The sequence below is a fragment of the Camelus ferus genome, chromosome 27 (genome assembly GCF_009834535.1).
Source record: "Camelus ferus isolate YT-003-E chromosome 27, BCGSAC_Cfer_1.0, whole genome shotgun sequence".
Lineage (NCBI taxonomy): Eukaryota > Metazoa > Chordata > Mammalia > Artiodactyla > Camelidae > Camelus > Camelus ferus.
Window position 1 is genome coordinate 20,910,222 of NC_045722.1, and position 24,352 is coordinate 20,934,573.

The window sequence follows — 24,352 nt, forward strand, 5'->3', positions numbered from 1 at the left end:
ATATACTTAAGACAGGTTAAAATGGTAAATATTATGTTTTGTAATATTTTACCATGATCAAAAACAAACAAACACATTGGCAGAGGGGAAGGGAGGAAGCAGAGTGGGCAATGGAATGGTTTCTTTCCTGCCTCAGCTGCTTTGCCCCACAAATGATGTCCTTTGTGGTTGTGCCATGAATTTAAAAAAAAAAAAAAAAAGCCTCTCTAGCTTTTGCCTACCAAACCACAGTCTATTTTACAGTTCAGTGGTTCACAAACTTGGCCAGGCCTCAGAATCACCTGCCTGGTTTGTGAAAACACAGAGGGTTTCACACCCAGAGTTTCTGATTCAGTAGGTCCGAGGTGAGGCCTGAGAATTTGCATCTCGACTAAGTTCCCAGGAGATGCTGGTGGTGCTCCTAGCCTGGGAACAGCTGTTTGAGAACTGTAATTATAGTCTAATAGAGTCTTTCCATTGTTTAAAAAAAAAAAGTCCTAAAATATTTCCCTAGTTGCCTGTCTAAAACGTTAGGAGTTTTTCAGATGCAGGCAAAGAAAGTTCAACCCAAACAACCTAAAGGAAAAGAAAAAAATGGTACTTGCTTGTTCTAGTGACCAGAAGTTAGGGGTAGGGCAGTCTTCAGGTACTGTTTGATTAGTTGACTCACTACATCCTCAGATTTATGGCTCCATTTTTGTTATGGGTTGAGTTGTGTTCTCCCCCCTCAAAAAGATAGGTTGGAGCCCTAAACTCTATGGCCTCATAATGTGAGCTTATTTGGAAATAGTATCTTTGCAGAGGTAACCAAGTTAAAATGAGATCATTGGAGTGGGCCCTAATCCAACATGACTGATGTCCTTATAAAAAGAGGAGAATTGGACACAGAGCTAGACACACACCCAGGAAGAACACCATGTGAAGATGAAGGCAGAGATCAGGAAGATTCGCCTACCAGCCAAGGAACGCCAAAGATTGCTGCAAACCACCCGAAGCTGGGGGAGAGACCTCTTCACAGCCTTTCAGAAGGAACCAACCTGCCGACACCTTGCTCTCAAGACTTCCAGCCTCTAGAACTTGGAGGCAAACTTTGTTGTTTAAGTTACCCAGCTTGTGGTACCTTGTTATGATGGCCCTGGGAAGCTAATGCAATTTTTTAAAAGATTGTTCTGGCTTGACCCTCTTCTGTGGTTGGCTTCATCCCAGGATACCTCCCATCAAGTGGTAACAGTGGCTTTAGTAAATTCCAGCCCTCCTATCCTCACATCCACCGTCTAGAGGAGGAGTCTGTTCCTAGAGAAGAGAGACAAAACTCTTTTCCAGAATGCCCCAGAAAATATCTCCTGAGTTTCATTTGTGCAAATCATACCACGTGCCTACCTGGAACTAATCACTGTGGTCAGGAGAATGGAAAATGTTAATTGGCTCAAGCTCATCAGGGCCCATTCTTTTTTTTTTTAAATTAACTAATTATTTTAAATTGAAATATATAGTCAGTTTACAATGTTGTGTCAATTTCTGGTGTAGAATATAATAGTTCAGTCATACATATACATACATGTATTCATTTTCATATTCTTTTTCATTATAGGTTACTATAAGATATTGAATATAGTTCCCTAGGCTATACAGTAGGACCTTGTTGTTTATCTATTTTATATATAGTTGTTAGCATCGGCAAATCTCGGACTCCCAATTTATCCCTTCCCACCCTCTTCCCAAACTGGTAACCATAAGTTTGCTTTCTATGTCTGTGAGTCTGTTTTTGTTTTGTAAATAAGTTCATTTGTCTTTGTTTTTCAGATTTCACATATGAGTGATATCATATGGTATTTTTCTTTCTCTTTCTGGCTTACTTCACTTAGAATGACCATCTCCAGATCCATCCATGTTGCTGCAGATGGCATTATTGTATTCTTTTTATGGCTGAGTAGTATTCCATTGTATAAATATACCACAACTTCTTTATCAAGTCATCTGTTGATGGACATTTAGGTTGTTTCCATGTCTTGGCTATTGTAAGTAGTGCTGCTATGAACATTGGGGTGTGTGTATCTTTTTGAATTAAAGTTCCCTCTGGATATATGCCCAGGAGTGGAATTGCCCGATCATATGGTAAGTCTATTTTTAGTTTTAGGAGGAATCCACATACTGTTTTCCATAATGGCTGCACCAAACTACATCCCCACCAACAATGTAGGAGGGTTCTCTTTTCTCTACACCCTCTCCAGCATTTATCATTTGTGGACATTCGGTGTCCATTCTTGAAGAAGACTGATAGAGGAAAAGTGTGCTTCCCCAGAGGAAAACCTTGTGCATTTGGTGGAAGGGAAGCTGTGCGGGCATAATTACATTGTCATCCAGGGAATGGAGCAGGGGATTAACATTACCATGCCCTAAGAATGTGGCAGGCACCATGAGCTAAAGAAAAAATTAATTACCCTTTTCTTTCTTTATTGAAGTATAACTTACACACAATAAAATTCAACAATTTTGTGTATATTTAGAGGAGGTTTGACAAATCTAACTACCATCACAATCATGATATAGAACATTTCTATCACCCCTAAGAAGTTATCTTGTACCTCCTTGCAGTCAGTTCTCCACCCCTCACCCACAATCCCAGGCAACCACTGGTCTGTTTTCTGTAACATAGCATCACCGTATCATAGTGATAGGATACATTTTCCAGAATTGGCTACAAGTGAAATCCTACAGTAGGTAGTCCTGTGTTGTGCTTATTTTACTTACTCTTAATGCTTTTGAAATTTATCAATGTTTATTGAATGGATATACCATTTTTTGTCTATCTGCTCATCAGTTGATGGACACTGGGGCACTTTCTGGTTTGGGAGCTATTATGAATAAAATTTCTATGAACATTTCAATACACATCTTTGCATAGAAATATATTTTCATTTCTGCTAGGTAAATACCTAGCATTGCTAGGTTTGTGTGGATTGTATGGTAAATATGTGTTAGCAATATAAAAGCTACCAAACTATTTGTTTTCCAAAGTATTTATTCACGTTTGCTTTCCTGCAAGCAGTCTATGAGAACTCCTATTGCTCCAATTTGACATTGTCATGTTTTTTCATTTTAGACATCCTAGTGGGAATGTAGTAGAATCTCATGGTGGCTTCAATTTGTATTTTGTAATAACTAGTAATATTGAGCATCTTCTTTTTTACTTATTTATAATTTATATATTTTCAATGATGTATCTGTTCAAATCTTTTGATCATTTTTAATTGGGTTATTCATCATTAGGTTGTAAGTGTTCTTTATATAATCTGGATACAAGTCCTTTATTAGATAGAATTTTCATAAATATTTGCTTTTAGTCTGCAATTTATCTTTTCATTTTCTGAACAATGTCCTTGAAAAGCAAAAGATTTATACTTTGCTGAAGCTAAATGTATCAATTTTTTTCATTTATGTTTCATGTTTATGTCTTATTTAAGAAATCTACCTAACCTATTGGCACAAAGATGCTCACATTTTCTTCTAGAAGTTTTATAGCCTTAGATCTTATATGTAGGTCTGTGATCCATTTCTAGGTAATTTATGTATATATGATATGACATAAGGAATCTGTTGTTTGTTTATGAATAGCCAGTTTTTCCCACAGCATTTATTGAAAAGTCAATCCTTTCCTTAATGAATTACCTGTCATCTTTGCCAAAATTCAATTGACCTTCCCTGTGTAGGTCAGCTTGGGGGCTCTCTGTTCTGTTCCATTGACATCTATATTTATCTTTAAACTAATAGCATGCTATCTTGATTATTGTAACTTTTTACTAAGTTTTCAACTCGGATAGTATGAGGCCTCAAACTTTGTTCTTTCTCAAATTTGTGTTGGCTATTGTAAATCCTTTGAATTTCCACATAAATTTTAAAATCACCATATCAGCGTCTATACCATTACCTCCCAAAAAAAGCCTGCTGGGATTTTAATTGGCACTGCATTGAATCTATAGATTAGTTTGGAAATTGTTAACATTCACATCTATGAACATGGTATATCTCTTCATTTATTCATGTCTTTTAAAATGTCTCTTAGCAATGATTTGAAGTTTTTAATGTACAGCTCTTGCACGTACTTTTTAAAATTGATTCATATTTCTAATGTTATTATATATAATATATGTTATACTTCTGTTATAATTGGTACTATAATTTTAACTGCCAATTTCTATTTATAAGTCAATTCAACCATTTTTGTATTGATTTTTTAGGTTACAATCTTGCCAAATTTGCTTTTTTGTAATCCCTTCAGATTTGCTATGTATATGTTTGTGTCTTCTGTGAATAAAGAAAGTTTACTTATTCTGTTTGTATGGCTATTAGCATAATTGATGCCATCTTGGGCCCTTATAGTTTCTCCTGTCCTCCCACTGACCCTACCCAGGACTGTCCTGTGCAGTAAACCACTTCTGTCGTCAAGGGCTTTGTAGTTAATAGATATTGTTGAATAATCATTAGGACCAGGTGGCCTTTATGCTCTGCTAGTCCCCAAACAATGATGAAAACCTTAGCTGACGTATTTCCCAGCACCCACAAGACTAGTTACCCATTCATAAATCTTAACCTAGGAATGCACATCCTGTTTCCAACCACCTCCCCTCCCACCTAGATTAACTGTAAAATTGTCCCAATGACCCCTTGGTGGTGCAGAGTGCAGCTGTGAATGCTTTGGGATTGTTGTCCTCCCAATCCCAACCCCACCCCATGAGTAAGATACCCTATAATAAACTGGTCCATTGGCTATATGGAGCTGCCTGCATCATTTTTTCAGTCTCAAGCTGCCTTCTCAGTTCAATGGGCACTTTTCATTCCCTCCATCCTCCAAAACTGTTCAAATCTCAATAACTTTTATTTCTTTCTCTTGCCTTATTGCATTGATCAGGATCACCGATGGACATTGAAAGAAAGCAGTGAGAATGGACATCTTTACCTTGTTCCTGACTATGATGAGAAAACAGCTGTTTTGAGCTGCTGCCTATGCTTTTTACAGTAGGATAACCCTTCTCATACTCAGAGTCCAGACATTTAGGTAAAGACCTGGGATTAAGATTCTCATATAAGTTCACACTCTGCTTTTCCTGAGGCAGCTTCAAAAATAACCACTTATTTTTGAGCCCTTGAAAAGTCAGTGACCTCTGCCCCAACCACCTTATAAGTAATAGGTGCTTGCTACCTGCTCTCTACCGCCTGCTGCACCATCACCTGGGATGGAGGACTGCCCTTTGCCCGGCTCATTGCACACCCCCACCCCCATTTCTGGGATCTGTAATAAATCTTGTGACTTTACTTCCTTTGTGAATGTATTGAAACTGTGCCTTCAATAAAACTAACCCAGGATTTTCACTTCCCCAAAGTGGAAGCCCAGATGCTGAGGTAGCCACCTGCCAACACTGTGTGGGTGGTTTATGCCTCTTCGGTCAGCAAGTCATAATTTGCATTCTCTTGATTCAATACACCAGCTACACACAAGCACCCTCCAACCCCAACACACTGATCTTAAGTGTAAAAATTCGATCTTTCATTATTGAATGTATTAGTTGCAGGATTTTTGTAGATGCCCTTTGTTCTGGTTAACATATTTGCCTTCTAATCCTAGTTTACTGAAAGTTTTTTTTTTGTCATAAATGGATGTTGAATTTTTATCAAATGCTTTTTCTACATCTATTGAAAAGATTATATGAATGGTTTTTTTCAATCTGTAAATGTGGAGAAATACATTGGTTGATTTTCAAATGTTAAATGAAACTTGCATTCCTGGGATAAACACCACTTGGCTGTGATGTATTATTTATTTTATATATTGCTAGTTTCCATCAGCTAAAAGTTTGTTAAGGATTTTTATATCTGTGTTCATGAGAGATATTGGTCTGTAGTTTTCTTTTCTAGTATTAGCTTTGTCTGGTGTTAGAATCAGGGTGATGCAGACCTCATAAAATGAGTTGAGAAGTTCCCTTCACTTTTATTTTGTGGAAGAATTTGTGTAAAATTTGTATTAGTTCTTTCAGATTCCCAGAAGAGAAGCAGTTGTTCTCCATAAATTGCATTGTTTATACAAACAGTTTAGGCACAGTGAGCCACTATTATCAGTTCTTTAAAAAAGAGTAACCCCCTCCAAAGTCCTGAAGTACCAGACACCAGCCAAAGACCAACCTTTCAAGAAGACCTGTCTAAGGATAGCAGTCCTAGGCCATTTATATTAACTTTTTTTCTGCACACACACTATATGGTTTTCCATCCTTTCATTTTTTAAAATATATATGAGTTTATACCTTAAAAGGCTTTATTGTAAGCAGTATGTATTTGGTGCTTGCTATTTTAGTCTTATTTGACAATCTCTGCCTTTTAATGGGAGCTTTCACATCATTCATATTTAATATAATTATTAGTATGATTGATTTAAATCTATCTTGCTATATTTTTACTATTTGTTCCATTTACCATTTGCTCCTTTTTCCTTCTCTTTTCCTGCTTTCTTCTGGATTGAGTATTTTTTATGATCCCATAGTATCTCCAATGTTAGCTTATCAACTCTACTGCTTGGTTTTACTTTTCGGTGTTTGCTCTAGGGTTTTATGTATGTATATATATATATATACACACACATATATATGTATATATGTGTGTATATATGTACACATACACATATATACACAGTTGACCCTTGAACAGCAGGGTGATTAGGGCACCAACCTTCCGTGCAGTTGAAAATTTGCATATGAGTTTACAGTCAGCCCTCTCAACCAACAGTTCTGCATCTGTGGATTCAACCAACTGCTGACTGTGTAGTACTATAATATATATTTATTGGAAAAAGTTTTTGTATAAGTGATTCGTGCAGTTCAAACCCATGTTGTAAAAGAATCAACTGTATGTATGTTTGTATACAAAATAGTATTGGAAATAAAATTAAATAATTTATGTATGAATTAATGATGATAATACATTAAATTAATAAATTTTAATACATTTACACATTATATATAAAATTATCTTACTCTTATTTCAAATAATATTATATAACTTACACAGTGTAGGAATCTTAAAACAGTATAGTTCCATTTCTACCCTCATGACCTTTGCACTCCAGTGGTCAAACACTTTACTTCTATATATGTTATAAGCACCCCCAGTACATTCTTTTTATTTTGCTCTAAATAGTCAAATATTTTTAAAGAGTTTAAAAATAAGAAATATTTCTTTTTTGCTATAATAATTAGCTTTATTCAAAATTCTGGAGATGAAGATTTTCATATCTGACAATAGAAAACACCAAAATCCAAATTCAAAAACGGGCAGTCATTTTGACTTAACTCGAAGTAAAGTCTCTGTCATTTAACTGAGCAGTGTCCAGGGCGAACACTGAGGGCTTGGTCGCCATTATTTAATACACACCACAATCCTCATTGTCTTCATTCACCAAACACTTACAGAGATTGTGGCAAGTATCTAGCATACAAGCATTTCTTTCCCACATAAAGTTTTCTTTTTCTTTTCTCAATGGCTCTTAATACTTTTATCCACCAATTCAGCACCATCACACCCTTAGGTATTTTTACCCCAAATTTTGACCCACATACTACAATGGGGCAATGAAAACTGGATCCTCATCTTTTACTGATTTCTCTGAGCATTCTCTACGTTCAATGCAAAAAATGACACAGCTCAGTGCTCATGCACTCATCACGGCAGCAGCTATGTTGTTACAGATTCCTCCAGACTGTGCCAATCAGCTCTTTAAATTAATTTAATTATCTTTTCATCATGTTCACTGGCACCATGTTATTACATTTTCCCTATTTAGGGAATGGTCATCGAAACGACACCTCATGTTTCTTTCTATTGTTGAGCTCCAACCTTTTAATTTACACAGGAAATTAAAAGTCGTAGAGGAAGCTCTTTGTCCACGAGGAGCAGATGGAACAGATAGAGGACTCTTGTTCAGGCCCTTTACACTGTGCTTATTATTATGGTACAGTTTTGTTGCTTTCCTTCTTTTTACAACACCAAGGTTGCTGGCACAAATTATAAACTAACCTCCAAGGTCACAGAATACTGTGAGTTTAAGTTACTTGAAATAATTATTTTTTATGTATAAACATGTTATCAATTAGTGTTCATGAGCTTATGCTTTGTTTTTGTCTGCTTGCTTTTTTCAATTTTTTAAATTAAAATCTTTTTAATTCTTATTTTTACTGAAGTGTAGTCAATTTACAATGTTAAGTTTCAGGTGTACAGCAAAGCAATTCAGTTATACATACACATACATACATATATATATATATTTTTAGCTTCTTTTCCATTATGGCACATTACAAGAAATTGAATATGTTAAATATTGTGTTTTGAACATCTGAAACATTTATATAGATCAAAATTCAGAGCTATTGAAAAAGCATGGAGAATTTTGCCATCTGTATTCTCTTTACCACATTCCTATCTCCCCACCCTCCTACCACCCGGGTACTATTTTCATTAGCTTTTGTGTTTCTATTTGCAGAAATAAGCAAATATGTATGAATGTGAATGCACATATATATTTCTTATTTCCCCTTCCTTTTGACATGAAAAGTTGTGTACCATGCACACCTTTCTGCATCTCGCTTTTTTCAGTAGTTATTTTTCTTTGAGTTTCTTCACCTGCAAAATGGGGAGGAGAGAATGTGTGAAGAGTAGAAGGAGGCATATGAGTCACCTGCTGCAGGATCAGGCTCCGTGGAACCTCCCTCACACTGTCACTACAGCCTGTTCCTCTTGCTCCACATGGCAACATTATGGCTGCAAACATGTCCGTTACTTCCCATTGGCACTGTAGCTTGAAGCATCCTTGGGGAAGTCAGGAGCACCCAGCAGGTCTTCCAGTGTGAATGGTTTGTAGCTTTCTACTTGCATCTACACCTAAAGCACTGCACCTTCTCAGACTTTGAAGCAAAGCCTCAGAACCCAAGGTTGGCTCCTGACAGCCCTCCTGGTGGTGCCCAGCACCCATCTACCACAGGTAGCCGTGAATCCATCCAACTTACCACAGGGACAAGCAGATGCATGGCCAGTCTGCAGTGCAAAGACTCCTCTGTTTGCCTACATAGTTACCACTCTGTGCACTCTTCCTTAGTTTGTGTAGATGCACATTTCCATCTGGTATCATTTTCCTTTTTCATGAAGAACTTTCTTTAACCTTTCTTGTGATGCAAGTCTAGTGGGAAGATATTCTCTTACATTTTGTTTGTTATTTTTTTGCCTTTATGTTTTGATTAATATTTTTGCTGGGTATACAGTTCTAGATTGACAAGTATTTTAATTCATCAATTTAATTCTATTGCCTCATATTCCAATGGTTGGTAGCATTTGTGAATAGAAATTTGTTGTTATTCATTCTTGGTACTGTTTCTCTGTATGTAATGTGTCCTTTGTTTTTCACCTAGCTGCCTTTAAGAGTTTTCTTTATTGTAGGCTTTTAGCAATTCGATTATGATGTGTTTTGGTGTGGTTTTCTTTAGTTTATTCTGCTTGAGTTTGTTGTGCTTCTGTAATGGGTTTATAGTTTTCATCAAATCTGGAAAATGCTTGTACATTATTTTTTCAAATTTTTTTCTGCTGCAGGTGGATCAGACTGCTTGTTGTGTTGCACAAGTCACTAACGGTCTGTTCATTTTTATTTCAGGCTTTTTCCCTCTATGCTTCATTTTGGATACTTTTACCACTGTGTCTCCAAGTTTACTGATCTATTATAGTATCTAATTTGTTCTAAATCTCATTCCCTACCCTTCTTTACTTCGGGCACTGTATATATATATATATATATATATATATTTTTTTTTTTAATATCTAGAGATTCCATTTGTGTCTTTTTAAACCTTTCACTTTCATGTTTTCCTCTATCTTCCTGAACATAAGGGGCGTATTTATGATGACTATTTTAATATCCTTTTCCAATACTTTCATCATCTCTATCATCTCTTTGTGCCTATTGACTAAGTTTTCTTCTGGTTATGAAACATATTTTCCTGCTTCTTTCCATAATTGATCATTTTTATTTTGATGCTAGACATTGCAAATCTTATGATGCTTAATGCTGGATTTTGCTGTATTTTTAATATAGTGTTGACTGTTGTTCTGACATGCAGTTAAGTTACTTGAAGTCAGTTTGAGCCTTTCAAGGTTTGCTTTGAAGGTTTGTTACAAGTCTTTAGTCATGGGGTGATTAAACCCCATTGCTTCCCAGTGCCTTGTGTATTAAATGGTCTTTTCATGCTGGCTAGTAAGAACATGACTTCATCCCAGCACCGTATTAACTCCAGGAATTGTTATCACTAGATCAGTCTCTTCAGGCTGCCATAACAAAATGCCACAGGCTGGGCGAATTAAACAACAGAAATTTATTTCTTATGGTTCTGAAGGCTAGGAATCCCAGATCAAGGTCTGGCAAGGGTTGGTTCTGGTGATAGCTCTCTTTCCAGCTTGAAGATGGCCACCTTCTTGCTATTGTCCTCATACGGCCTTTTCTCAGTGTGTGCATGGGGAGAGAGAGAGAAGAGAGGGAGCAAGACAGGAAGAAAGACGGAGTGCTCTGCTGTCTCTTCTTATAAGGATACTAATCCTATCAAGTCAGGGCCCCACCCTTATGACTTATTTAACCTTAATTACTTCCTTATTCAAAATACAGCTACACTGATAGTTAGGGCTTTAACATATGAATTTGAAGGGAACACAAATATTCAGTTTATAATGACTGCTTTCTACTGATTCTTTCTCTGGTCTTGGGTAGTTTCTTCTCAGACATGTGCAGATGAATACTTACCCAAAGACTCCAGGTAATGCCTTTGTATATCTCTAGTACCTTTTCTCTGTGCATCTCCCTCCTCTGTGGTATTCTGCTCTGAAAACTCTAGCTATCCTGACCTCCCAAAACTCTGACCTCTGACTCTTTGACTCAATAAAACCATCGGGCTCTGTGAAGTTTCCGCCTCCCTGCCCTGCAGCCTGAACCTGCCCCCAGGCTATAAGCTGGGACAATCCTAGAGTTCATCTGATTTGTTTCCTTTCTCTTGAGAATCATGGTCCTGTGCTGCCTGTTGACAATGTCTTAGAACCATTGTTTTATATGTATTTGTCTGGTTTTCTAGTTGTTTCCATGCAGGGATAAATACAATATCTGTTACACCATCATGTTTAGTACAGATTACCTTAATTTACAACAATGACCACTCTATTATTCCATGCATGGAAAATTGGGACATTCAGCTTCCTTACCTTCCATATACCTGTTGCTATCTGAAAGTGTTTGAGTGTATTTGAAAATTTTCCAATTAAGAGTGAAAGACAGTCATGTCTTTCCCTGGCAGAAGATGGAAAGCAAAAAGCAGAGAGAACAGTGAGCTTTAGAGACCTGGAGTTTCTGGCTCCTCACAGTCTCACCCAATTAAAAATTATTTTGCCACAGTGACATTCCTTCCTTAACCACCACAGAAACTGCTCCCCTGCAGTCTTTATTTTATGTTTTAGGTGGTTACCATACTGCACTTATTTAAATTATCAAAGGCTGTTACCATACCATGGCAGGCAGGTGCACACACTCTATACCGTATTTTTGTGTTGATCTTTGTCTAACCTAACTGGACAGGAAAGCATCTGGAAAGCTAGTTGGTATCATGGAAACAAAAGGCGAATTTCAATTTTTATCTGTGAAGCAGTTTTTTTCCCTTCTCCAGTTTCATTTTCAGATATCTGGCTCTACAGCAAAACAATGTTCTGTCTCCCTCTTATTTCCAGTTTCAGATGAGAGTCTTTTTATAAACATCACTTTCCAAAATCTCCACTCCTTCAGGTCCTCCTTATTTTATGGGTAACTATGGAGCTAGATGCTAGCACTAGGAAGAGAGATCAGCTCTCGAGCTTGCCTGATGTCCACTGTCTTGAGAATTGTTATTTCATACATTGTGCCCAGTTTTAAAATTATATTGGCAGAGAGTAAATCCAGTCCTTCCTATTCCATCTTGGCTGGAAACAGAACTCTTTAGAGGTAGTGAAATATCTCTAAAGATTTAGCCTCATATTGAATGTGGGTGAGAAAAACAGTACATATTGTTTAGTGGAGAAATTTTTAACTCTTTTTCCATCATGGACCCTCTGACCATCTTGGGAAACCTATGGATGGCTTTTAAGAATAATGTTTTCAAACACACCAAATAAAATACAGGGCTACAATGGAAACAGGTATAGTGGGGATAGTTATTAACATATTTTTCTAAGTGATTTTGTGCTGTAGTAATAGATGTACTTCTTAATTAATGCATAATAACAAGATCTAGAGCTGGGTCTAATAAGCTCTGTAATTTTCAAGTGATAATGAGCATAAACAATATTCTGAGACATGTGCAACAATTGTAATATGATTTGAATATTTCCATACTCTCTCGGGGACAAGGCACTGTTAACATCACTGTGGTCTGTTGCCAACATGCGTTTGGAAAGAAATGTTAAATTTCCATCTGAGACTAGTGAAAATGAACATGCAATTGTACTCTCATTTAAGCTGAAGGACCCCTGAATTCTATCCACAGACCCCTTAGGGTCTACAGTTCCAGGGTAAGAGTGCTGGTTTTAATAAATGGAAATCAGAGTACCTGGAAGTTATGGGTTTACACCATGGGCTAAGCTTATGGAATGTCGGTGATTTTATTTGCATCTCCCATCATAACGTGAAGGTCCATGGGGGTAGTTTTGGGGCTGAGAGGGAAGTATGGTGTTCACAGGACAACTGAGAGCATCCTTGCCAAAATGGGCCTTCTCGCTGCAGTTCCCAGGCCAGGGGAGTCTGCCCCCAGTGCTGAGGAGCCCACCTGTCAAACGGCTTCTTGCCCAACTCCCATCCTGAATTTCAACCCTTCATCACTCATTACTGACAAATTGGGCAGGTCTGCTGTTTATTTTTACCTCTGGTCCTTTGGCCAGGCCACAAACTCCTGGATTTGTGAATACACAGCTCTGTTCCTATCCAGTGTGTCCCAACCAGAGAGTCACTGTAATTTTTGGTTTTGTGCCCATGCTGCCTCCAAATGTCATTAGTCATATCCTCCTTCCCATCTCTGCCTTGAATAGGCAGTCATTATGATGAAGCCAGGCTTGTTTCAGAATTCCATGAGAACCACAGTGTTAGGCCATCACAACTCTGGAGCTGGAAATGGAAAAGGCTGTGATCTGGGGCTGGCTGGCACTGTCCCTGTGAGTCATTATGGAAACACTGTCCCCGGATGCTGCTGAGAGGGACTGGGTTACTGGTGAGTCCATCTGTCAGATGAGATCCTGACCCCCTGACATCTTAAAACGTTTCATAATGTGTGGGATATTGGACCTTCTGTCTGGTATCCTGGTTACATTAAAATTTGGGTTGTTTTATTCTATTTTTGGTTCTCTTGCAGTTTCCAATGTGTTAAAAAAAAAACAAAAGACTTTTTTCAGATGACATAAATAATGCATATTCATTGTACAGAAATTGAAAGAGACAGAAAAACATTTGGAAGAAAATTCTACCACCCAGAGATACAGATTTGATTTTCTTAATGTGTTGCATTTCCTTTAGATTATATAGTGTATGCAGTGCGTTTGTCAGCTGTGGGTTGTTTTTTTTTTTTTTTTTAACTATAACAGTATAACTCACACAGTCCCCATTTTTAAAAGCATAAAATTATATCATTTTTGCCCTAAAGGAGACCTTACATAAGATATTTAGTCCAACACACTCTTTCTAAAAATGAGAAAATTGAAATCCCAAGAGGGTAAGTGATTTATTTGCCCAAGGCTCCCCAGCTCATGAGCCACAGCGTCCGGAATGATCTGGATTTTTGTCTCAGTATCCTTCTGCCTCATGACTTGCCCATGTCCACACTCATCTGTCCGTGCTCATCTTCAGACAAGAGCTGAAAGGGCTCTGGCCTCTCTGTCCCTTGAACCAGAGGAACTGTGTATGGGTTCTTTAATTACTAAATAGGAAGTTTGCCCCTGCCTTAGATCTTGAGTTACCTAACTACTTTAAATTCACTCCCTATAGGAAAGTTTAAAATTTGAGGGGGGAAAAAGCTCTTTCCCATGCAAAAATTATTTTGACAATCATTTGGAAATTAAAAATAAAAATAGTCATTACCAGCAACTTAACGACTTAATGAGTGTACCTGTCTTTAAAGTAAAAAATGGTTACTTAACAACATTTATGAAACTTTATAGTATGTATATTTCCTAGGATTGTAAATTCACCCCCAGAAAGTAAGGAGTTTACACAGTATAACATGCTATAGTGTGAAGTTTAGTGTGGTGTGAAGCATAGTATAGACAATATTGTGTGTAGTATAGTAAAGTGAATGTGGACTTCAGGATAAGGTGGTCTTGGATTCAGATTCTGTCTCTGCATTTTCCTGGTTTGTGATCTGGGAAACTGAATCTCTTTGAGCTTTTTTATCATCTGTAAAATGGGTATAATAAGAGCAGTTATCCTAAGATACAGATGCAATAAGTAAAATAATGCATTACCATTTTCTTTCTAGGAGAAAATGGAAAAAATAGGTGAGAGATAAATTTCTGAATTGGTGATTATTATTTCTAAATTATTGATACTGATTTTTCCTACCGACCATTTGTCTTACTGTACCAAAGAGCTGTGGCCAGAGAGGTAGGGATAGGGGATTCCCCTAAGTACTGAGGCCAGTTCCTAAAAAAGGAACCACTGAGAGTCAGACTGCCACCCCTATGGGTGTAAACTTTACTCTTTCTCTACTTTCTTCTACTATCTTATCAAATAAAAATGAAATCAATAAAAATTATGTAATTGAAATATTGGAGACCATAGATAAGAATCCATTTTTCAGAATATGCAAGAACACATACAGCAGAATGTTTTGATTTCAGGGTCAAAGAAGCAGATGTGATTCAAAGAATCATCTTTGAGTGGGGCCACTCAAAGAGTCACAAAGCTGAGCCATATTTGCAGGGAGCAGTCTGTCTCTGTGGTAGCAGAGAAGGACACAGTCTGTGAGTTGTAAAGTCTGGAAGACAATACTGTCCCCAACTGCCCCCCATATCACCCTCTGCCAGAAACCTCTTGGTCTGGAAAAACCCATGACATTCAAAGATGACTAATTTTAAAGTGAACTAGCAAAACACTGATACAAAGATGCTATATTTTTATTGTGGAAAAATCAGCAGGACTTAGCAAGAAATGAAGAACATTTATCAGAAAAATGTTATCATCTGAAGCAGATATAAACTTTGGCCAATATGTTGCCATAAAACTGAAAAATTAATGAACAAATTGCCCCTAAGAGTGAAACCACAGCAGATTTTCTTTTAATCTGAAGGAAGAGGTGATGAGAAAATAAGAGGAAATAAATAACTCATGAGCTTGAAGAACTGTGGAAAGAAGTGAAAGAAAATAGCAAAACAACCATAAAAATTAAGACAAAGTCAAAAGAAACATAAGAGAGAAGACAGAGTAGGGTCCAAGAGAGTAAAAATGAGAAAGATGAACAGATTAAATGGAAGTTTAAAAAAAGTTTATTCAAAAGAGTAAAGAGAAAATGTTAGACTTAGAAGACAAGCAAAAGATGACCAATGTATTACATGACTAGAAACAAACTTCAGGCAACCAAGAGATGGTCAAACATGGAATACACCTAAATGTAGCTCTAAGACTAAAAGTAATGTGGGGATTAGCATCTCAGTACAGAAAATAAACATCATGTGATCTGCTGCGGTAGAAATGATACAATTCTGGAATGCAAGAAAGAAGGGAGTCAAGGATGGAAGATAGAAGAGGCCTTGCTGATTGTCTCCTTTGCAACAGCAGGAATCAAAGATATCACTTCAGCTTGAAAATCAAGTAAAAGAATCACAGGCATGTTAACTGTACAAAGATAAACATAGAAAGATAATATTGTTGACAAAAATTGGGTGGTGAAGGAGAGGAAAAGATTAAGGAAGGACATGTGCTAATTTTATCATTGCATTACAGGGAACTGATAGATGTAGTCCAAGGAATTAGAGAACTATGAGTATTTATTATATGAAGTTATATTTATGAAGATAATAGCCAACAATGTAACAATGTAACAAGATAATAACCAACAATGTAAGCCTCCCTACATTGAAGAAGAACCCTACCCAAAAGTAAAGGAAAAAAGATGAATAGGAATGACTTGAATATAAAAAATAAGCATAATATAAAATAATGACAGAACTGAGATCAACGTATCTTCCATGTCAATCAATGTAATTAACTTACCCATATAGGAGATTTTCAAATTTCTTTTCAAACAAGTTTTCAAACAAAACCAAACCCAACTCTGTGCTATACACAGCAAGGTTGAAAATAAAAAGTAAAAGCAAGACTTCTGCCTCTGGTCCATGATGGAGTGGCAAGAACAGATTTAATCTCTCACCATAAACAGCTAGAAAACAATAAAATATTTTGAACAACTGCTTTCAGACGTTGGACAGCAGACAGCACGGGACTGTGATCCCTCAGAGAAGGGAAATAGATGAGGTGAACCATAAAATTGTCTGGTTCTCTGCCTGGAAGCAATTTCTGGACTCCTGGTGCAGGGGAAAGACATAGGCAGAGCCAGGCGGCTTTGCTGAGTCAAGGAGATGGAGTTTACAGTTCAAGGACACTGTTGGGAAAACAGCCACTCATACGTTTCCAGTAGGAGGGTAAATCAGCAAAACCCTTTATAGAGGCTAACTTGGCAATATCTGGCAAACTTCCTTTTTGAGCTGGCAATCTCATGTTTGACAATTTATCTCATAAGATAAACTTGCCCAGGTGCGAAATGACATAGGTACCAGGTTGCAGCACCATCGGAGCATTGTTTGTAATTAGAACAATATTGGAAATTACAAATGTCCATTAATAAAGGGCTGGCTAAACAAAGGATAATAAATCCCCACAATGGAATACTACGTATCAACAACAACAACAAAAAGCCAATCTTGTTTCTGAATATATACAAACATTCTAAATAAAATATTAGCACATCAAATCCATTAGTGAATTAAAAATCATACATTACCCCTAACGAAATATAGGATTTGACCCAATTAAGGAGGAGAAAAAAAAGATCCTCTCGAGAAGCAAAGAAAAAGCAGTTGACAAAATTTCATGTTCATTCCTGCCAAAACTGCTTAGCAAACTAAAATCAGGAGGAAATTCTCATGACTTTTCTTAAAGGTAGGTGGTTGTTATTAGCGCTTTCACCAACATTTCTGGTTTTCCTCCTTTCAAGCACAATACGTAGTACTAGAAAGATTGGCAATCCACTGTGAAAAATCGAACCGAGCTTTGATTTTGCACTATAAAATTAATTTATAAAGCAAAGAACAAAACAAATCTCAAATAATTAGAAGAAAACATGCAGAAAATATTTATAACTTCTGAAGGTTTTCTTAAATAAGATCCATAGAAAAAGGGTTAATATATTTGGCTGCATAAAAATGTATTTTTTCTGTACCACAAAAGAAAGCATCCAAAAGTGAAAAATATAAGGATGGACTGAGAAAATATTGCAACACAAATATGGAGAAAAGATTGCTATCTCGACTAACATTGTCCAATAGAACTTTCTGTGATGATGGAAATATTTGCTTTCTGTGTTGCCCAAATGGATAGCCACTAGCCACCTGAAAAGCGGCCAGTTTAAGGAACTGAAGTCTTAATTTTACTTAATTAAATTAATTTCAATTGAAATAGACAAATATGGCTAGAAGTGACTCATATTGGACAGTTCCAATCTAAAAAAATGTAAAAAACTCTTATTGACAGAAATAGAAATAAAAAGAGGTAAATAGTAGACATACTAGCTTAGCCTATCAACTGGCCAATCATAGAAGAAGACATACAAATGATCAATAAAGATGTAAAAATATACTTAACCTGCCTCCAGAAATGCAAGTTAGAATTTGATTATATCCAGAGTTAGTGAAAATGAGAGGAAATGGTTACTCTTTTCCATTGTTGCTAGGACTATACATTGACATAGCCTTTTTATGGGCAATTTAACAGTATCTATCAAAGTTTAAAATGTGCATAATCTAGCAATTTTAACATTTAATCTTTAATCTAGCAATTACTAACATTTTTATGGAACTCAATATATTAGTTCTAAAATTCACCTACAGTAGAAAGTACATATGAATCAACAAGAAAATTTTTGAAAAGGAAAAACAATGTAGGAGGAGGCTCTTGCCCCACCAGACATCTCATTCCTAGAAAAATACTAAGTATGAGCACAAAGAGGTATAGATTAGGTATTCATTTTAAAAAGAACAGACAAATTTGAGCTTTGATGATACTGTAGGAAAACTTGAACTCTCACACAGTGCTGGAGAGAGTGCAAATTGGTATAAACGCCTTGGAAAACCATCTGCAGTGTCTACAAAAGCTGAACATATAGCGTCTACTCAACAAAAATATATCTATATTTGTGCCAAAAGACACATACAAGAACGTTCAGTGCAGCACAAGTCACAGGAGCCTCAACTGGAAATTCCCCAAATATCCATCAATAGTATCATAGGTTGATAAATTACAACATACTCATACAATGAAAAATTCTACAGCAATGAAAGTGAGTGAACCACTGGTACATGCAATTACATAAATAAATCTCACAGGTAAACGTTGAGTAAAACTAGCACAACACAAGAACATACTCTAAGAGATTCTGTTTATTTAAGTGTCACAAAAAAGCAAAAGTAACCAATGGGTGTACACACACACACACACACACACACAAAATGGAATATTACTCAACCATAAAAAGAATGAAATATTGCCATTTGCAGCTACCTGGATGGACCTAGAGAATGTCATACTAAGTGAAGTAAGTCAGTAAAGAAAGACAAATATTATATGATATCACTTAGATGTGGAATCTAAAAAGCTAATACAAATGAATCTATTTACAAAACGAAAGCAGATTCACAGACAGAGAAAACAAATTTATGGTTACGAAAGAGGGAGGAGGGAGGAATTAATTAGGAGAATGGGATTAACAGATACACACTGTTTATATAAAGTGGATAAACAACTATTTACTGTGTAACACAGGGAACAATATTCAATATCTTGTAATAACCTATAATGGAAAATAATCTCAGAAAAATATATAATGTTACTGAATCACTCTGCTATACACTTGAAACTAACACAACATTGTAAATCAACTATACTTCAGTCTAGAAAAAGGTAATGGTTATCTTTAAGGGAATGGAGTGTGACTGGGAGACAGCCATCCCAACAGGTCTGTCCCTTTACAGTGTCTGGTCCCTGGTCTCATCTAGAAGTGGTGCCAGGTTTCCACAGGTCCATCTCCCATCAGGATGCTACATCAGAGGTAAAGGTTTATTCCTCCCTGATTCACTTATTCCTGAGACCTATGCACTGAGAAACAGGAGTGATCTTTTCTGGCTCTATGCTTCCCAGCTTAGCTTAATTTCACTGAGTGAGATCGAGTTGGAAACCCCAGCAATAAAACCATTATTTCGTCAAGTGATTGTGTCCCTGGGTGGAGGTTTGCGCTAGTGTCTGACTAAAGCAGTTAATGAATAACGTGTTTAGAACTGTGGCTGGCATATACTAAGCACACATGTAGGTGTTTGCTCTGTTATTATGCCTTCCATAGCCAAACGTGACATTTATCTCCCTTTTCTCATCGCCAAGGCAAAATAATCATATGCAGAACTTGCGTGTGTGCGTGTTTATATATATATATATATGATGGGGACATTATACTGTACAGCAGAAATTGACACATTGTAACTGACTATAATTTCAAAAAGAGAGAGAGAAATCCCAATACATAGCTAAGTTTCATAAAGTTGACTTTTCTCCAACCCATCGTTAAAAAATATTTATTTTGATTTTAAATGTTTCAAAGGTACAAAAAAGTACAGAATATAATATTACACGTGTCCACAGAGCCTCACCACCTAGATTTAACAGATGTTGGTATTTGGCTATATTTGCTTCAGATCTTTGTGGGTTTTTTAAAAAAAGTAAACAGAAACAGCTACGAATTCCTCCCCTAAATTACTCTTTCCTCCCCTTTTCCTTCAAATCCCAGAGGGTTTTACTCTCCTGACATTAGTATATGCCAACCCCCCCTTTTACTTTAAATACATCTATTAAACAATGTAGAATCCCAATTTAATTTTTAAACTATTATTTGAAAGCTGAAATCATGTACAGTCCTGATAATAACCTTTCTCAAAATGTCTTTAATAAGCAAAGCAAAGAAACACTTGAGACAAGAAAATGTCCATTGATGGGAGATGTGGTGAGCTCAAGGGGCACTGTTTACACGTAGGATGATTCTGCCTCGCACAGAATCTGTCTTTCTGTGTAAATAATTACTGGAGCCACAGCCCATCCAAGCTGGGCTCTGCATTTTAAGTGCGAGAGTCATCGACCACAGTGGCCCACAACACATGCTTCACAGAATGTCCAACAGCTGAATGATCAAGGTATCAGCTTCTGGGCCAGAGCAGTTATGGGAGGCACCTGCTAATGGCTACTGCTCTGCCTGCCTGAGGCCAGGGACAGCTGTGACCTGCAGGTGAGGCCCCTGTGGTTACCCAGATCTCTTCTTACCCTTCAGATAGCTGACCCTGGGCTCTTTTTGTGACCTACCCAGGAATCTGTAGCAGCTATGCTGACAGGTGCCACAGCACCTGTTGGGCTGAGGACTCAGTTGTCATGTGTCACCTGACATTAGACATGATGAGCTGTCCTGGTCCTAAAGCTTCCTCTATAATGTGAATTCCCACCTCCCAGGAGAGGCTCCCGAGGGAGCCACCCCTGCCCCTAGCCCTCTAGAGGCTCCCTAGGGCTTGTGAATGCCTTGGCAACAGTACAACATTGATTCATTATGGAGTTACATTATCCATTATATTATAGTTACAGAACGATTGTATTTCATTATATCATCCATCCCTAGACCAGCATTTCTAGGGAGCCCTGTGTGCAAACTCTATAGTAGCTTCTGTGGAGATTACCTCCACCCTGCTGTCCAGGTGGAGAGAAGCAGCGGGAACAGGTACCTCAGGCACCCAGGTCCGTGGATGTGCTGAAGGAATGCAGGCAAGGGAAGATGTATGGCTAGAGCTCTCACAACTCAACTTTGGAAGAGTCCCTTGATGCACTTGTTCTACTGTCCCCCACCCGCTGTCAGTCACAGTTGCCAGGAAGGTGATACATGGGTGTCCCAACATCTCTGGAGGGCCCTGCAGAAAACTCACACTCATGGCCTGACAGGTGGGCTTTCCCTCCAGACACCGTCTCAGCTGTGCCACCCATCGGGCTGCCCGGGTGGGGGACGTTTCTGGTTCTTGGCTACCCTAGGATCCCATTTGCGTATGTCTTTCTCTAACATTTCCCAAAGGCAACAGCCTGCACTCCTGATATCTCCTGCTTCTCTTCTCACTTTCCCATATAAACTTACCTTTCCTGGCTACCTTCTGATTAAGGTTTTATTGTTTTCCTTGTTGGTACTTTTATTGGTAACAAAATAGTTGATATAATAAAATGCGTTACTATAGAATTTAAGAGCTAAAAGCGCCATTTAGTTCTAGAGTTATTCATCTAGTTTCTGAGTGGATGGGCTTCTGGAGGCCCAGGGATTACGTAAAACTTAATGCAATGCTATTGCGCATTTTTTATGGGGAGAAGGGCCCAGAGTTTTATCAGGTTCTTAAAGGTTCCTTGACCTAAAATAATAATAATAATAATAATAATAATAATAATAATAATAATAATAATAATAATAATAAATCAGTAAATCTTAAGAACCACTGATCTATTGCATTGCATTCATTGATCTCAACTGCATTCAGCCAGTGTAGATAGACTGCTTTAGGCATGAGCAACAGCCAGTAACAAATCAGACATAGCCCTATCCTGGTGCAGCTAAGAATCCTATAGGTTGGAACAATAAACAAGTAAACACACATAACTAATTACCAATAGTAATGACCGCTGTGAGGGAAACAGAGAGAAATGATACTGGATAATGGGGACCAATTTAGAAGTGTGGGAAGTCCTGTTCACAGGGGTTTAAACTGAGACCTAAAAGGTGTTTAGGAACCAGCCCTAAACATGTGGGAGGAAAGCACTGTAGTCAAAGGGAAAAGCAAGTGTGAAGATTTTGCAGAAGGAAAGAGACTGGTTTGAGGACTGGGAGAATAACGATGTTGGATGGAGTTGGAGAGGTGGGGATTATGCAGTGAGTAAGCAGTGGTTACAGGCTGAGTTTTTACAAGGTGCAATGAAAGCCATTTTAGGGGATTAGGCAGGGGAGTGACATGACAGCGCTTGTGTTTGAGGAATATCCCAGGGCTGCCGACGAAAAATAGTCTGTAAGAGGAGCAAGCTTTGGCAGACCACTTTCTAGATGAGGGAGAATGGTGACTTGGCTCAGAGAGGTGGAAGAGAATAGAATTAGGGTGTTTTACCACCCAAACCAAAAATGGGCAGAAGACTTAAATGCAGTTTGGTGCAGCCACTATGGAAAGCAGTGTGAAGATTCCTCAAAAAACTAAAAATAGACTTATCATATGATCAGGCAATCCCACTCCTGGGCATATATCCAGAGGGAACTCTAATGTGAAAAGATACATGCACCCAATATTCATAGCAGCACTATTTATAGTAGCCAACACATGGAAGCAACCTAAATATCCAATGATAATCCAGTCCAGATGACTGGATATAGAAGTTGGAATACTACTCTGCCATAAAAAGAATGAAATAATGCCATTTGCAGCAACATAGATGGAACTGGAGATCATCATTCTAAGTAAAGTAAGCCACAAAGAGAAAGAAAAATACCATATGACATCGCTCATGTGTGGAATCTAAAAAAAAAAAAAAAAAAAAAAAGACACCATGAACTCATCTACAAAACAGAAACAGACTCTTAGACATAGTAAACAATCTTATGGTTACCAGAGAAAGGGAATGGGAAGGGATAAATTTGGGAGTTTGAGATTTATAAGTGTTAGCCACTATATATAAAAATAGATTTTTAAAAGTTTCTTTTGTATAGCACAGGGAACTATGTTTAATATCTTGCAATAATCTTTAATGGAAAAAATATGAAAATGAATATATGTATGTATATGCATGACTGGGACATTGTGCTGAACACCAGAAATTGACACATTGTAACTGACTGTATTTCAATTTAAAAAAAAACAGGATATGTTTTAGAGGCAAAGCTGGTGAGACTTGATGGGTTGGAGGAGGGGGAGAGAAAGGAAGGAATCGGGATGATGGCCTCATGTCTGAGTTGAGTCATTTGCTAGATGGTGATGTTTTCCAAGATGGGGAAGCCTAGAGAGGGTCAGGTTTGGGTTGACGGGTCAATCAATTCCAGCTTTCAACACATTAAGACTGAGAAGAGGCTGAGGTATAAAATAGGCACCTGAGCAGTAGGAGAGCCAGCTTACTAAGGAAATGTAGTCAGATTGCCACAAGTGTTGGGTGCTCATTTAAGGTTTTAAATCATGCACTAAAGGTCAAGCTGTGTCTAGCTGTTTGCAGCTCATAGCTGCAGTGAGCAAGAAGGCAGATGATGAGTTAATCATGAGATAGGGTGTTATGATGACAAAAATGAGCCAGATAGCCTTGTTTTTGTTTTGTTTTTTTTTAAACTGGGGCTTCTCAGCAGTGTTTTAATGATTCCTGAGCAGCAGACAGCCATAATGAGCAGAGGCAGAGTGAGACCAAAGATATACATCCTCAGAGATTAGAAACGATTCCAGGCATCTTCCCCATCCTTTGAGTAAAGAGGACTGCAGACCTACCGAGGGACTCATGGAAGATAAATTCAGGGAGGGCTGCTAGCCCTGCCAAGCCCCAGGTGAAGGCATTGGTGACGATACCAAAAGTGACCATCGGGGCTTGAAGGGCAAACACAGTGTGGACAATAGCCAGATACCAGTCTATGGTTAGCAGGATGATGAAGAAGATCTCACTGTACAAACCCATGTGATAAAGCCCAGAGAGCAACTTGCACAAGCAGTGGCCAAACCCCCACTCATTCCACTCAATATAGTGAATCCAGTGTGAGTAGGACAAGTCCAAAGTGGCTACACTGAGCAGGTGGATGATCCCTGTAGTGATCATCACCACCACTGCATTGCCCAGCAGACCAACCCTAACACCAGGGAGTACAGTGAAGGCAGGAACTGGGCCCCCAGCTCCTTGACGCTGACCTTTTCCACATGGCATTGCCTCCTCATAGTCATATGGTGTGGTACCCACAGCCTCACCCATAGTCTCAATCCCATCGACTGATGTCGCCAT

The 24,352-nt window shown here is 37.8% G+C and overlaps 1 pseudogene; it reads right to left on the minus strand.

The window, feature by feature from the left end:
- Positions 1–23,562: 23,562 nt before the first annotated feature.
- On the minus strand, positions 23,563–24,352 carry LOC102504161 (annotated as a pseudogene).